At 48.0% G+C, this 11,951-nt stretch overlaps 1 long non-coding RNA gene across 1 annotated transcript; it reads right to left on the bottom strand.

The window, feature by feature from the left end:
- Nucleotides 1-270: 270 nt before the first annotated feature.
- On the bottom strand, nt 271-11,677 carry LOC138990224 (uncharacterized). Its single transcript, XR_011466342.1, has 3 exons — nt 7,867-11,677; nt 5,028-5,163; nt 271-4,818 (listed from the first exon to the last, which is right to left on the bottom strand). It is a non-coding gene; the product is annotated as an uncharacterized lncRNA (long non-coding RNA).
- Between the last annotated feature and the right edge of the window lie 274 nt (nt 11,678-11,951).

The raw sequence follows: 11,951 nt of genomic DNA, 5'->3' as shown, positions 1-11,951 counted from the left end.
GTCTTACTGTACTTACAGGCCAGCGAAGTGAAACACACAGAGGAAATGATTGAGAAGGGAAAGGCAGGCAGAAAACCCCCTGAACTCGAAGGAAGGTGTCCCCTTTAAAACAGATTCGGTAGGACGTCCCGGTGGGGGCCAGAGGCTGAGACTCCTGAAGTGGGGGCCCGGCTCAGTCCCTGCTCAGAACTAGATCGTGCATGCCGCAGCAGAGATCACATGCTGAGACGGAGACCCCAGGCAGCCAGATAATGTTTTTTAAGAAAGACCGCCCCTTTAAAAAGACATGATGATTCCCAAGTTACAGCAGGAAATAAACTGGATATGGAATAAGAAAATCTGGGGTGCATCTTATTTGGAGTGGAAAAAAACCTAATGACTTACAAGATCCCTCTTTTAAAAAACAAAGGTAAATGGCATTCTTAAAAATCTACATGGGGAAAAGCTTTTAAGTAAAAATTGGCAAATTTGAGAGTAAAAATAAGGCAGTGCCGAATATTTCAGTGTGCACAGAACTACAAGCCAGCCCGGTGTGATGGTGAACCAGGAGGGGCTGGCAGGTGGGCGCTCCTGGAGGGCTCAAGGCATGAAGAGGCTGGTCTGGGGGGCGCTCCTGGGGCGCAGGTGTGCAGGGGCTGGTCTGGAGCGGGAGCCGAAACGCGGTCCGAGCTGGAGGCCGCGCCAGAGGGGTCAGGAGGAGGAGGACCCCGAGCTCAAGGCATGAAGAGGCTGGTCTGGGGGGCGCTCCTGGGGCGCAGGTGTGCAGGGGCTGGTCTGGAGCGGGAGCTGAAACGCGGTCCGAGCTGGAGGCCGCGCCGGAGGGGTCAGGAGGAGGAGGACCCCGAGCGCCCGTGCTGCCCCTGACTCCGGTGCCTGGCCCGCAGCCACCAGGGTGACGGTCCCTCAGGGAAACCGACCAGCACCGTGTTCCAGGATGCCTGTGTCTCTGACCCCAAGTCCACATCCCCGCGATGCCCTGACACTTGCGGGGAGGGAGTTCTGATGCCAGAACAGCACATACAGAAAAAAGTCCTGAATGTCCTTTGACAGGACGCAAAGGAGTGTGGTGCCGTGTCCCCGGACGGGTCCAGACGTGATGGGGCGGATGTCACAGCCACTGTGACGGGAGGGCTGTGAAGGGGGCAGAGCACCCCTGCACACGTGTGTGTGTGTGCGTGTGTGCAGAGTCACGTGTGTGTAACAGCAGCTGTGCCCCACAGTGGATTTGCAAAGCCAAGGGAAGCTGTTGACTGCACACCCTTTCATACCTCCTGCATTTTTTTGTCAAAACAACATCCGTAAATAAAATTAATCACGAATTGTTGAGAAAAACAGAATGAGCCCACCGGCCACACCCTGCCCTGGGAGGTGCGGGTCGGCCCACGCCAGGGAGCCCAGGGCCCCCAACCCAGCCAGCTGTGTCCTCCCTGCTTGCTTCACAGGAATCTTTATCATGAGTCATACAAACCTCCGTCTTCTTGGCTCATGAACTTACTGTTTTTCAAGAACGTCTGCTCTGAAAATGAAGAAATGAAGGCTCACGCTCTTCCCCATGATTCCTCCCTTCCAGTTTCCGACAGCTCATCAGACTGTATATACAATAGACTTTGCACGTCTGGTCTCAAAGCTGCAAACACACAGACGGCGTCTGTGGCCTGTTAACTCCCCTGGAGCCCAGGAGTGAAGTGCTGTTCTGACTCGGGACAGCTGAGGCTCTGGGCACAGAGACGAGTGGGTCTCCTCCCAAACACCGGCAGACATGCCAAGTTCTTGTCACGTGTTAATTTGCTTTATATTCAGACTGTTGTCCAGCCTTTTGTCTTCCCTGGACATTTTAAAATAAAAACACAGCAATTTTTAATGCTATTGTTAACAACAACAACAAAAAACCCACAGAACTTTGTCTTATCACCGTGATCAGCAATTTTCTTATTAAACGATCTGCACAAACCCAGCTCCTTCTTGAAGACCTTTTCCTCAGAACTCCCTCCATGCGACCCTCCCTCCTCGGCTGGGATCCCCCTCCCCGAACCCCAGCCTGCCTTCCCCTTGTCTTCCTGGTTCGTTACGCTGAGGTGGCCCTTCCAGGGCTTATCGGCCGGAAGGCATGAGAGGACGGCATCCTGAATCGCTGCTCGTCTGGTTTGCTGGCCGCTGCACTTGATCTGAGAGCGGGCTGCCCGTGAAGCTCCCGCTGAAGCCCTGACCCTCAGCACGCAGAAGGCCTGGCTCCCCGGCCTGCTGGCCTCCAGCTCTGAGGCTGGCTGCGTGGTGTAACCTGGGCTTTTCCCAGAACTTTTGAAATCCTGCCCCAAGTTTCTCTGTTTCACAAGACGCCAGTGGGCTTGTTTCCCTTTGTGCCGACAGGGCTCAGTGAAGACTCCTGACTCACGTCCTGCCAGGCACCGTCCCCACCACCGCCCTGCTCTCACTTTCTGTAAGAGGAATCTGTGCGGCCCATGGGTCAGGAGATCCTGAATGGAAAACCACAGGCCTGCCCGCCCGCCGCCTCCGCTCCGTGAACTTCCCACTGTTTCTGGTCAGCCTTCCCCGCAGTGGCCTCTAGATCAGGGTGTCATTTCCTGTTTTCTGGCTGCTGTTCTTCAGCTGCTAAGTCCTGTCTCTCTGCAAACCCAATGACTGCTGCACACCAGGCTCCTCTGTCCTCCCGTCTCCCAGAGCTCGCTCAAACTCGTGTCCGTCGAGTCGATGATGCCATCCAACCATCGCATCCTCTGCCACCCCCTTCTCTTCCCGCCTTCAGTCTTTCCCAGCATCAGGGGCTTTTCCAGTGAGCCAGCTCTGTCCTGGTGCTCACAGTTTTAATAAGACTGTTGTTTTGTTTTCTTTCTTTTTTTTTTTTATGGCTATGATACTTTCTTGAAGTTCTGAGGGCACTAATCCATGTGTCTGGAGTCCTCTCCTCTTTCACCGAGTACAGGGCAGGTTGTAACTTTTTGTGTGAAGAGAGAGACAGTAAAGAGCTCCTGCTTCGTGAGCTGTCTGGAGTCAGTTACTTGCTGTCTGTTATTTTTAAAAAACTTTACATAAAAGCCATCCTTCGTTCTTCCACGGCCACTGTGTGCTGAGGCTTTACCAACCCTCTCTGGAATTGGGTGGGTGGTCCTGTGCATCCCCCCTGGCTGCCAGCACAGGATGCCCCCACGTCTCCTGGTTGCTGCAGTACCTGTGACTGGTGTGTATTTGTATATCTGCATGTACGCGAGTGTGTGTGTCTGAGTGTGTGTGTATGTACTCATGGTGTTAACCTGTGTGCCTGTATGTGTTCCTGCAAAGACAGGAGGGCAGTGTATAAAAGTAGGTGTGGACACAGACACATGGGAAGCTGCGAGATAAAAAGCTGAGGAAGTTTTTAAGGGCCCCTACTGAGGAATCAACGCTCTGCAAATGGCGACCGAGCTGCACAGGCCGCCAGCCTCCCACACGGAGGCCCCAGGGTGGCAGAGAGCAGGGGTCACGGGCTGGGGCTGCTGGCTGAGGTGGCCCAGGGGTCAAGCCTGGCTCTGCTCCATCTGGTGCCCTTAAGAAAACTACTCCTGTGCTCTCACCCTTAATTTTCTTATCTTCTAAAAGATAATAACGCTTCTTGTGGGGTCGTTCCAGTCAGCACAATGGCGCTTGCCACAGAGCCACCGGCCAACGGACGGGACGGACACTGGCCGTTCCTGGGTAAGAAGAACAAATTTGGTATAAATCTTAAATCTGCCCAAAGTGGACCAGGAAAGTGGGAGAACAGGAATAATGAACAAATCACATCATCTAAACACGTCAGTTAAAAGACAAAGGCTTTCAGACCGGATAGAAAATTAAGACCCAGACAGGTATACGTTACTACAAGAAAGTCATTTAACACATAAAGACAGATGGGTTCAAAGTAAAAGGTGAAAAAAGCTTTACCATGAGAGCTAATCACGTGAAATCGCACACAGAAAGCAAGAGCACACACATGCAGGCAGCTGTGCAAACGCACACACAAACGCCCACAGGCACACGCACCCCGCGAAGCCGAGCGGCTAGCCACACGCAGCCCGCAGAGCTGAGTGTAGCCACACGCAGCCCGCGAAGCTTGGTCCCCAGCAGCCTTCAGCGTTAGGCAGTCAGTGCAGAAGTTAGAGCCTGGCTCTTCCTCTAGTTTCCGTTTCAATTCCAGGTCTCACACACAAACGTTTTTGGCTCCACTGGCCTAAAGCTGCATTTCTTTCAGCTCCTACACATTCAGAGGAACGGCTTCCTGGTCTGCAGGGTCGTAAAACCTTCAGACCCAGGACAAGACAATCATCAACTGCTGTCCAGTTTATCAAGGAGAGAAACTCCTGGTGGATCGTCAGCTCTTAAACATGCAGATCAGATCAGATCAGATCAGTCGCTCAGTCGTGTCCGACTCTTTGCGACCCCGTGAATTGCAGCACGCCAGGCTCCTAAATAACGGTGTGTGGTCCTGAGAAAGGGTCAAGGGGTGGCGTCACTATGTCTGGAGAAAGTGAGGAACTGGGACCCAAAAGAGAGCCATAAAGACAACAAACTGGACGTCACGCTTACACTCACGGGTCAGAAATCACAGGCGTCGGGCCCCGGGCCAGCCAAGGACGGACAGGTCGAGTCTGACGAGGACAGAAAAGCTGCCGCTGTTCCCGCCTCTGGGGGCTCTTCGCCCGCTCTCAGAGTCTATGCTGAGGGCTTTGTAGCTCTATCCTTTGAAATAAACTTTGCCTGCTTGAATGTTTGCGAGTTTGCGGAGTCCATTCTTCCGCTCTGTGAACAGAGCTCGGTTCCCCGTCTCATCAGGACACGGAGTGTCTGCAGAGACAAAGAAGGCATTTCATAAAGACAGGCGCTCGTCAGAGCGTGCCTAAGACCGTAGACCTCCGGTGACGGAGCTTCCCAGCACAGGCGAGAGCGAGGGAGGCAGCAGACAGCCCAGCAACAGCCAAGGTTTCAACACTCTCCCTTCAGTGGCTGATAAGGAGACAGAAAAACGGGAAGGACGTGAAACATCGTCAACCGACCTGACCTCGGTAACTGCAGGACGTTACACTGAACAGCGCTCTTCAAATGGTGCGGGGACTGTCACCCAGGGGAGCACGCGGTGTCACAGAGCCAGGCTCGCTGCAGCAAGAGGGCTGAAGTTATGCAGAACGTGTCCTAGATCACAATGACAGTCAGGGAGAAACCCAGCAGGGAGCTAAGTGGTGAGGAACTTAAGCCAGGCACTTTAAATAAATAATCCAATAATTCTGACATAAACAGATAATATAAACAACACATTTACATATCTATGAGTCAAAGAAAAATCACAAGGAAGATTAGAACATATTTTGAATTGAATGAATAAGAAAACAGCAGACCCAAAATCTGTACGATACAGCTTAAGAAGTGCCTAGGGGATAGTCATAGCTTCAGGTGCTTACATTTTAAAAGATGAAAGTTTTAAATACAATGACCTAAGCCTGAAAAAGCTAGAAAAAGGAGGGCAAGGTGAATTCAAAGTAAATAGAAGAAAGAAAAATAAAGGTGAAAGACGAGATCAAAGCAGAAAAAGGGCAAATCGATGAAACCAAAACTGGTTGTTTGAGAAGACCAACAAAACCGATAAACCTTTAGCTAGACTAATTATAAAGAGAAAAAAAAATCAATATCAGGAATGAGAGGAGAAGACAGCAGATCCTACTGAGAACTTTATGAATCGATTTACGCCAATAACTGTACAACTTACATCACATGGTCAAATTCCACAACATCTGCAAATTGTCCAAGTGGACGCAATAAGAAATAGAAAATAAAAATAGATCCATATCCATTAAAGATATTGAATTTGTCATTTTAAACCTTTCCACCAAGAAAACTCCAGAGACCACACTGGTGAATTCCATTTAACTGTCAAGAAAGAGAATCTCACACAGCCTTTCAGAAACTGAAGAGGGACTAGCTCACAACTACTGAGCCCAGCGTCACCCTGATTGAAAAATCAGACAAAAATATCACAAGAAAATACAGACCAATATCCTTCAATCAAATATTAGCAATTTGAATACAGCAATATATAAAATCAATAATATACCAAAACAAGTGAAGTTTTCCTCTAGAATGCAAGATTGGCTTAACATTTGAAAATCTAAAAAAGAAAGAAGCAAAATGTAAAATCATCTCAATAGATTAAGATTTTGATGAAATTCAACACTTGTTGATTTTAAAAATGACGCTCAGGAAAGTGGGAATAGAAGGGAATTTCCTTAACTTGAGAAAGGACATTTACAGTCAGGAAGACCCCCTGGAGGAGGGCATGCAACCCACTCCAGCCTTCTTGCCTGGAGAATCCCATGGACAGAGGAGCCCGGTGGGCTACAGTCCATGGCGTCACAAAGAGTTGGACATGACTGAGCGACTAAGCACAGCATCAGTTCAGTTTCAGTTCAGTTGCTCAGTCGTGTCTGACTCTTTGCAACCCCGTGGACTGCAGCACACCAGGCCTCCCTGTCCATCACCAACTCCCGGAGTTTACTCAAACTCATGTCCATTGAGTTGGTGATGCCATCCAGCCATCTCATCCTCTGTCGTCCCCTTCTCCTCCTGCCTTCAATCTTTTCTAGCATCAGGGTCAGCTTCAGCATCCAGGAATCCTTCCAATGAATATTCAGGACTGATTTCCTTTAGGATGGACTGGTTGGATCTCCTTGCAGTCCAAGGGACTCTCAAGAGCCTTCTCCAACACCACAGTTCAAAAGCATCAATTCTTCAGTGCTCAGCTTTCTTTAGAACCCAACTCTCACACCCATACATGACTACTGGAAAAACCGTAGCTTTGACTAGATGGACCTTTGTTGGCAAAGTAATGTCTTTTATTGGCAAACTAATGTCTCTGCTTTTTAATGCTTATGGAATAAGCATAATTATGGAATTATGCTTATGGAACAATGCTTATGAATTATGGAAGTGCTTATGGAATTATGGAAAATGATTATGGAAATTCAAATAGCAAAAGCAATTTTTTACAAGAACAGTTGGAGAACTTACTCTACCTAATTTCAAGACTTGGATCATACGGCTACAGTAGTGAAGACGCCGTGGTGTTGGTGACATGAGGACACGTCGTCTGAGTGGAGCAGGGAGCGTCCGGGACATCCACTCGTTTTCAACAGAGATGCCAAGTGACTTAGTAGGTTAAGAAAAGTCTTTTCATTCATCACACGGGGAGAATGAACAGTAACTCTTATCTCACACTACCTTCAAAATTTAATTTGATCATATGCCTAACCGTAGAAGCTAAAACCATGAACCTTCTAGAAAAAAAATGACAGAAAAATATTTATGATGTTGGGATACGCAAACATTTCTTAGGATACAAAAAGCATGAAGCATAAAAAATACTGATAAACTGAGTTTTCATTAAATGTAAAGCTTTTTAAAAGGTACTATTTCTATTTAAAAATAAAAAGGCAAGCCATATAATGGGGTAAATATTTACAATACGTCAAAGTATCTGTATCCAGAATATATAAGAACACTTGTAATTCAATAACAAGAAAACCAGTAACCTATTTTTAAAAACAGGAGAAAGTTTGAATATTTACCCAAAGAAGGTATGTGAATTAATAGGCACAAGAAAAGACCCATGACTTCAGTAATCATCAAGAAAATGCAAATCACAGTCACGATGAGATAGCATTAGACAACTATCAGAATGTTAAAATGCTGTTGTTTAGTCACGACGTCATGTCCAGCTCTTTTGCAACCCCATGGACTGTGGCCCTCCAAGCTCCTGTGTCCACGGGATTTTCTAGGCAAGAATACTGGAGTGGGTTGCCATTTCCTTCTCCAATTCTTTAAAATTTAAAAGACTAATCATACCAAGTATCGGCAAGGATGTGGAGCCACTCTTGCTGGGAACTTACGAACACAGTGTAAAGTCGCTTTGGAAAAGCACGGAGAGTTTGTTTTTAAAGCTAAACGTACAGCGAGCACGTCACCCAGCCGCTCCTTTCTGAGGTATAACACCAGCAACCACTGGGAACAACCAAAGTCCTTCCACAGGTGAACGGGTAGGAGACTGGCAGATCCTTCTGGAATAAGCCGCTGTCAGCAACGAGAGGAATGAACTAGTGGTTCACGCAGCGCAGACGGATCCAGGTATGGAAAAAGAGAGACCGCGTGATTCCATCTGCGTGAAAGTCTGCAACGCACACGCCTGATGAACAGTGGCAGAAGCGGACAAGCATGTGGGGACAGGAGGGCCTCTGGGTGAAGAAGGCGCTTTCTGTCTTGACTAGGGTGCTGGTTTCATGGGCGTCTGCTGTCGACCAAGAAACCGCAGGAGGTTTACAGGCGCAGAAAGTCACAAGGTTGCTCAGCACGAGTTAGGGCTGACTCTGACAGAAGAAGGAAGGGCGTGTCTGTGAGCGATCGGCTGTCACAGGTCATTCAGGGTGGGCGTTCATGAGTGTCCTGAGTTTCTGGAACCTTGTGCAGATGTTCTGGAGGCCTGTGTCAAGACCAGGACAGGTCAGAGTTCAGACCCCATTGGGGCTGAGACGAGCGCAAGCTCCCCTTCCTCCCAGGCCTCCAGTCCATTGGAGGCTCTCCTGGCAAGACTGGAGCCATTCTGACTTCCTTTCACAGGGCATTTGTCAAAACTCATCAAACCGCACATCTAAAGTGGTTCGTGTATTTCATATACCCTAATTTTCAAAAAGTTGATTTGAAAAAGCAGAGGTTACAAGGAAAAAGGAAATGAATGAGTCACCTTCAGCTGGCTCCACCTGGAGAAACAAAAGGCATCAGCACCCTGGCCTTAGGCTTCTTTTTAGATGGAATCATGGTCTTTTCTTACATAAATTCTTGCTAATTTTATTTTCAAGTCTTGGTAATGTGTAGAAACACCCAACTATCCGTGTTAACTACCTTTTGTCATGGAAGGAGACAGGGATTTGTCTTCACTATGTTTCATCTTTTTTGATTAGTGGGGTTTTTTAGCTGCACTGTGAGGCCTGTGGGAACCCACTTCCTCAACCAAGGATTGAACCCATGCTTCCTGCAGTGGACATGCAGAGTCTCAACCACTGCACTTCCAGAGAAGTCCCTGGTCACTGTGATATTAAGGTTTCCATCTTGGTCCTAACCTTCCCTTTCGTCATTAAGAGCAGATAGCGCTGGATTAGCTGGTTGATACAATCACCTTCTGAAGGATCTTTCCAGGTGACTCAGTAAAGAGTATGCCTGTAATCAGGAAACCCTGGTTTGATCCCTGGGTGGGGAAGGTTCCCTGGAGGAGGGCATGACAGCCCACTCCAGTATTTTTGCCTGGAGAATCCCATGGACAAAGGAGCCTGGCGGGCTACAGTCCATGGGGTTGCAGAGTTGGACACAACTGCCTGACTGATGCTTTCAGAAGGACAGTGGGCATCTGTCTGGAACGCGAGCTCTCCCCAAGGCTCCGGGGCCACACCCTCTCCCACAGTCAGCCCTCCCGGCCACCGTGCTGCAGACTGGCCTCACAGAACCGATGTGAGTTAAAATCAGGAGTTACAAGCACAGAAGCGACTTCACATGGACTTCGGCTCCCGACCTGTGGTGTCCGTGACTAGGAAGAGGCCCTGGGAGGCCATGTCTCGTTTCTGAAACAAGCTGAGGCTCGAGGCCCGCCCACTGAGACCAGGGGCATGGAACTGGAAACCCGCTGTGACTGGAGCCACACACGTTCTCTGCTGCAGACGACCTGGGACTGCTGGACTGAATCTGCTTTCTAAGAAAGCAAGTTTTGGTTCTTTTTCAGGAGAGTTCCTCTTTTGTAACTGTCTAAAAGGAAGCCTACCATGCTTGAAAAATTTCAAGGGATCCATCGAAAAGAAGTTCTCTGAGAGGCACCCGGGATGTGTCCAGAAGACGCTCTCACTGCATTAGGCAGAGAGCAGGTGTGAGCGCCCGGAGCAGCCCCAAGCAGAGGCGGGTGTTTAAAGGATCTCGGGGTGGGAGTCTTACCTCTTTCCCGCTTGTTAGCATAGCTTTGAGCTGAAAGCGGTTTGCTCTTTTTCTGACGTGTTATTCATTAACACTAATCTCACATCTAGCAGCCCCAAGTCTCTTGCCTTTTATCAGATCAGATCAGATCAGATCAGTCGCTCGGTTGTGTCCGACTCTTTGTGACCCCATGAACCGCAGCACGCCAGGCCTCCCTGTCCATCACCAACTCCCAGAGTTCACCCAGACTCACGTCCATCGAGTCAGTGATGCCATCCAGCCATCTCATCCTCTGGCATCCCCTTCTCCTCTTGCCCCCAAATCCCTCCCAGCATCAGAGTCTTTTCCAATGAGTCAACTCTTTGCATGAGGTGGCTGAAGTACTGGAGTTTCAACTTTAGCATCATTCCTTCCAAAGAAATCCCAGGGCTGATCTCCTTCAGAATGGACTGGTTGGATCTCCTGCAGTCCAAGGGACTCTCAAGAGTCTTCTCCAACACCACAGTTCAAAAGCATCAATTCTTCGGCGCTGAGCCTTCTTCACAGTCCAACTCTCACATCCATACATGACCACAGGAAAAGCCATAGCCTTGACTAGACGAACCTTTGTTGGCAAAGTAATGTCTCTGCTTTTGAATACGCTATCTAGGTTGGTCATAACCTTCCTTCCAAGGAGTAAGCGTCTTTTAATTTCATGGCTGCAGTCACCATCTGCAGTGATTTTGGAGCCCCCAAAAATAAAGTCTGACACTGTTTCCACTGTTTCCCCATCTATTTCCCATGAAGTGATGGGACCGGACGCCATGATCTTCATTTTCTGAATGTTGAGCTTTAAGCCAACTTTTTCACTCTCCACTTTCACCTTCATCAAGAGGCTTTTTAGTTCCTCTTAACTTTCTGCCATAAGGGTGGTGTCATCTGCATATCTGAGGTTATTGATATTTCTCCCGGCAATCTTGATTCCAGCTTGTGTTTCTTCCAGTCCAGCGTTTCTCATGATGTACTCTGCATAGAAGTTAAATAAGCAGGGTGACAACATACAGCCTTGACGTACTCCTTTTCCTATTTGGAACCAGTCTGTTGTTCCATGTCCAATTCTAACTGTTGCTTCCTGACCTGCATATAGATTTCTCAAGAGGCAGGTCAGGTGGTCTGGTATTCCCATTTCTTTCAGAATTTTCCACAGTTTATTGTGATCCACACAGGCAAAGGCTTTGGCATAGTCAATAAAGCAGAAATAGATGTTTTTCTGGAACTCTCTTGCTTTTTCCATGATCCAGCGGATGTTGGCAATTTGATCTGTGGTTCCTCTGCCTTTTCTAAAACCAGCTTGAACATCAGGAAGTTCACGGTTCACATATTGCTGAAGCCTGGCTTGGAGAATTTTGAGCATTACTTTACTAGCGTGTGAGATGAGTGCAATTGTGTGGTAGTTTGAGCATTCTTTGGCATTGCCTTTCTTTGGGATCAGAATGAAAACTGACCTTTTCCAGTCCTGTGGCCACTGCTGAGTTTTCCAAATTTGCTGGCATATTGAGTGCAGCACTTACACAGCATCATCTTTCAGGCTTTGGAATAGCTCAACTGGAATTCCATCACCTCCACGTAGTGATGCTTTGTAAGGCCCACTTGACTTCACATTCTAGGATGTCTGGCTCTAGGTCAGTGATCACACCATCGTGATTATCTGGGTTGTGAAGATCTTTTTTGTACAGTTCTTCTGTGTATTCTTGCCATCTCTTCTTAATATCTTCTGCTTCTGTTAGGTCCATACCATTTCTGTCCTTTATCAAGCCCATCTTTGCATGAAATGTTCCTTTGGTATCTATGATTTTCTTGAAGAGATCTCTAGTCTTTCCCATTCTGTTGTTTTCCTCTATTTCTTTGCATTGATTGCTGAAGAAGGCTTTCTTATCTCTTCTTGCTATTCTTTGGAACTCTGCATTCAGATGTTTATATCTAAATGCAGAGTTTACATA

This window comes from Bos mutus, chromosome 12 (genome assembly GCF_027580195.1).
Source record: "Bos mutus isolate GX-2022 chromosome 12, NWIPB_WYAK_1.1, whole genome shotgun sequence".
Taxonomy (NCBI): Eukaryota; Metazoa; Chordata; class Mammalia; order Artiodactyla; family Bovidae; genus Bos; species Bos mutus.
The sequence above is the reverse complement of the archived record's forward strand: the minus strand, read 5'-3'. Positions and strand labels throughout refer to the sequence as shown.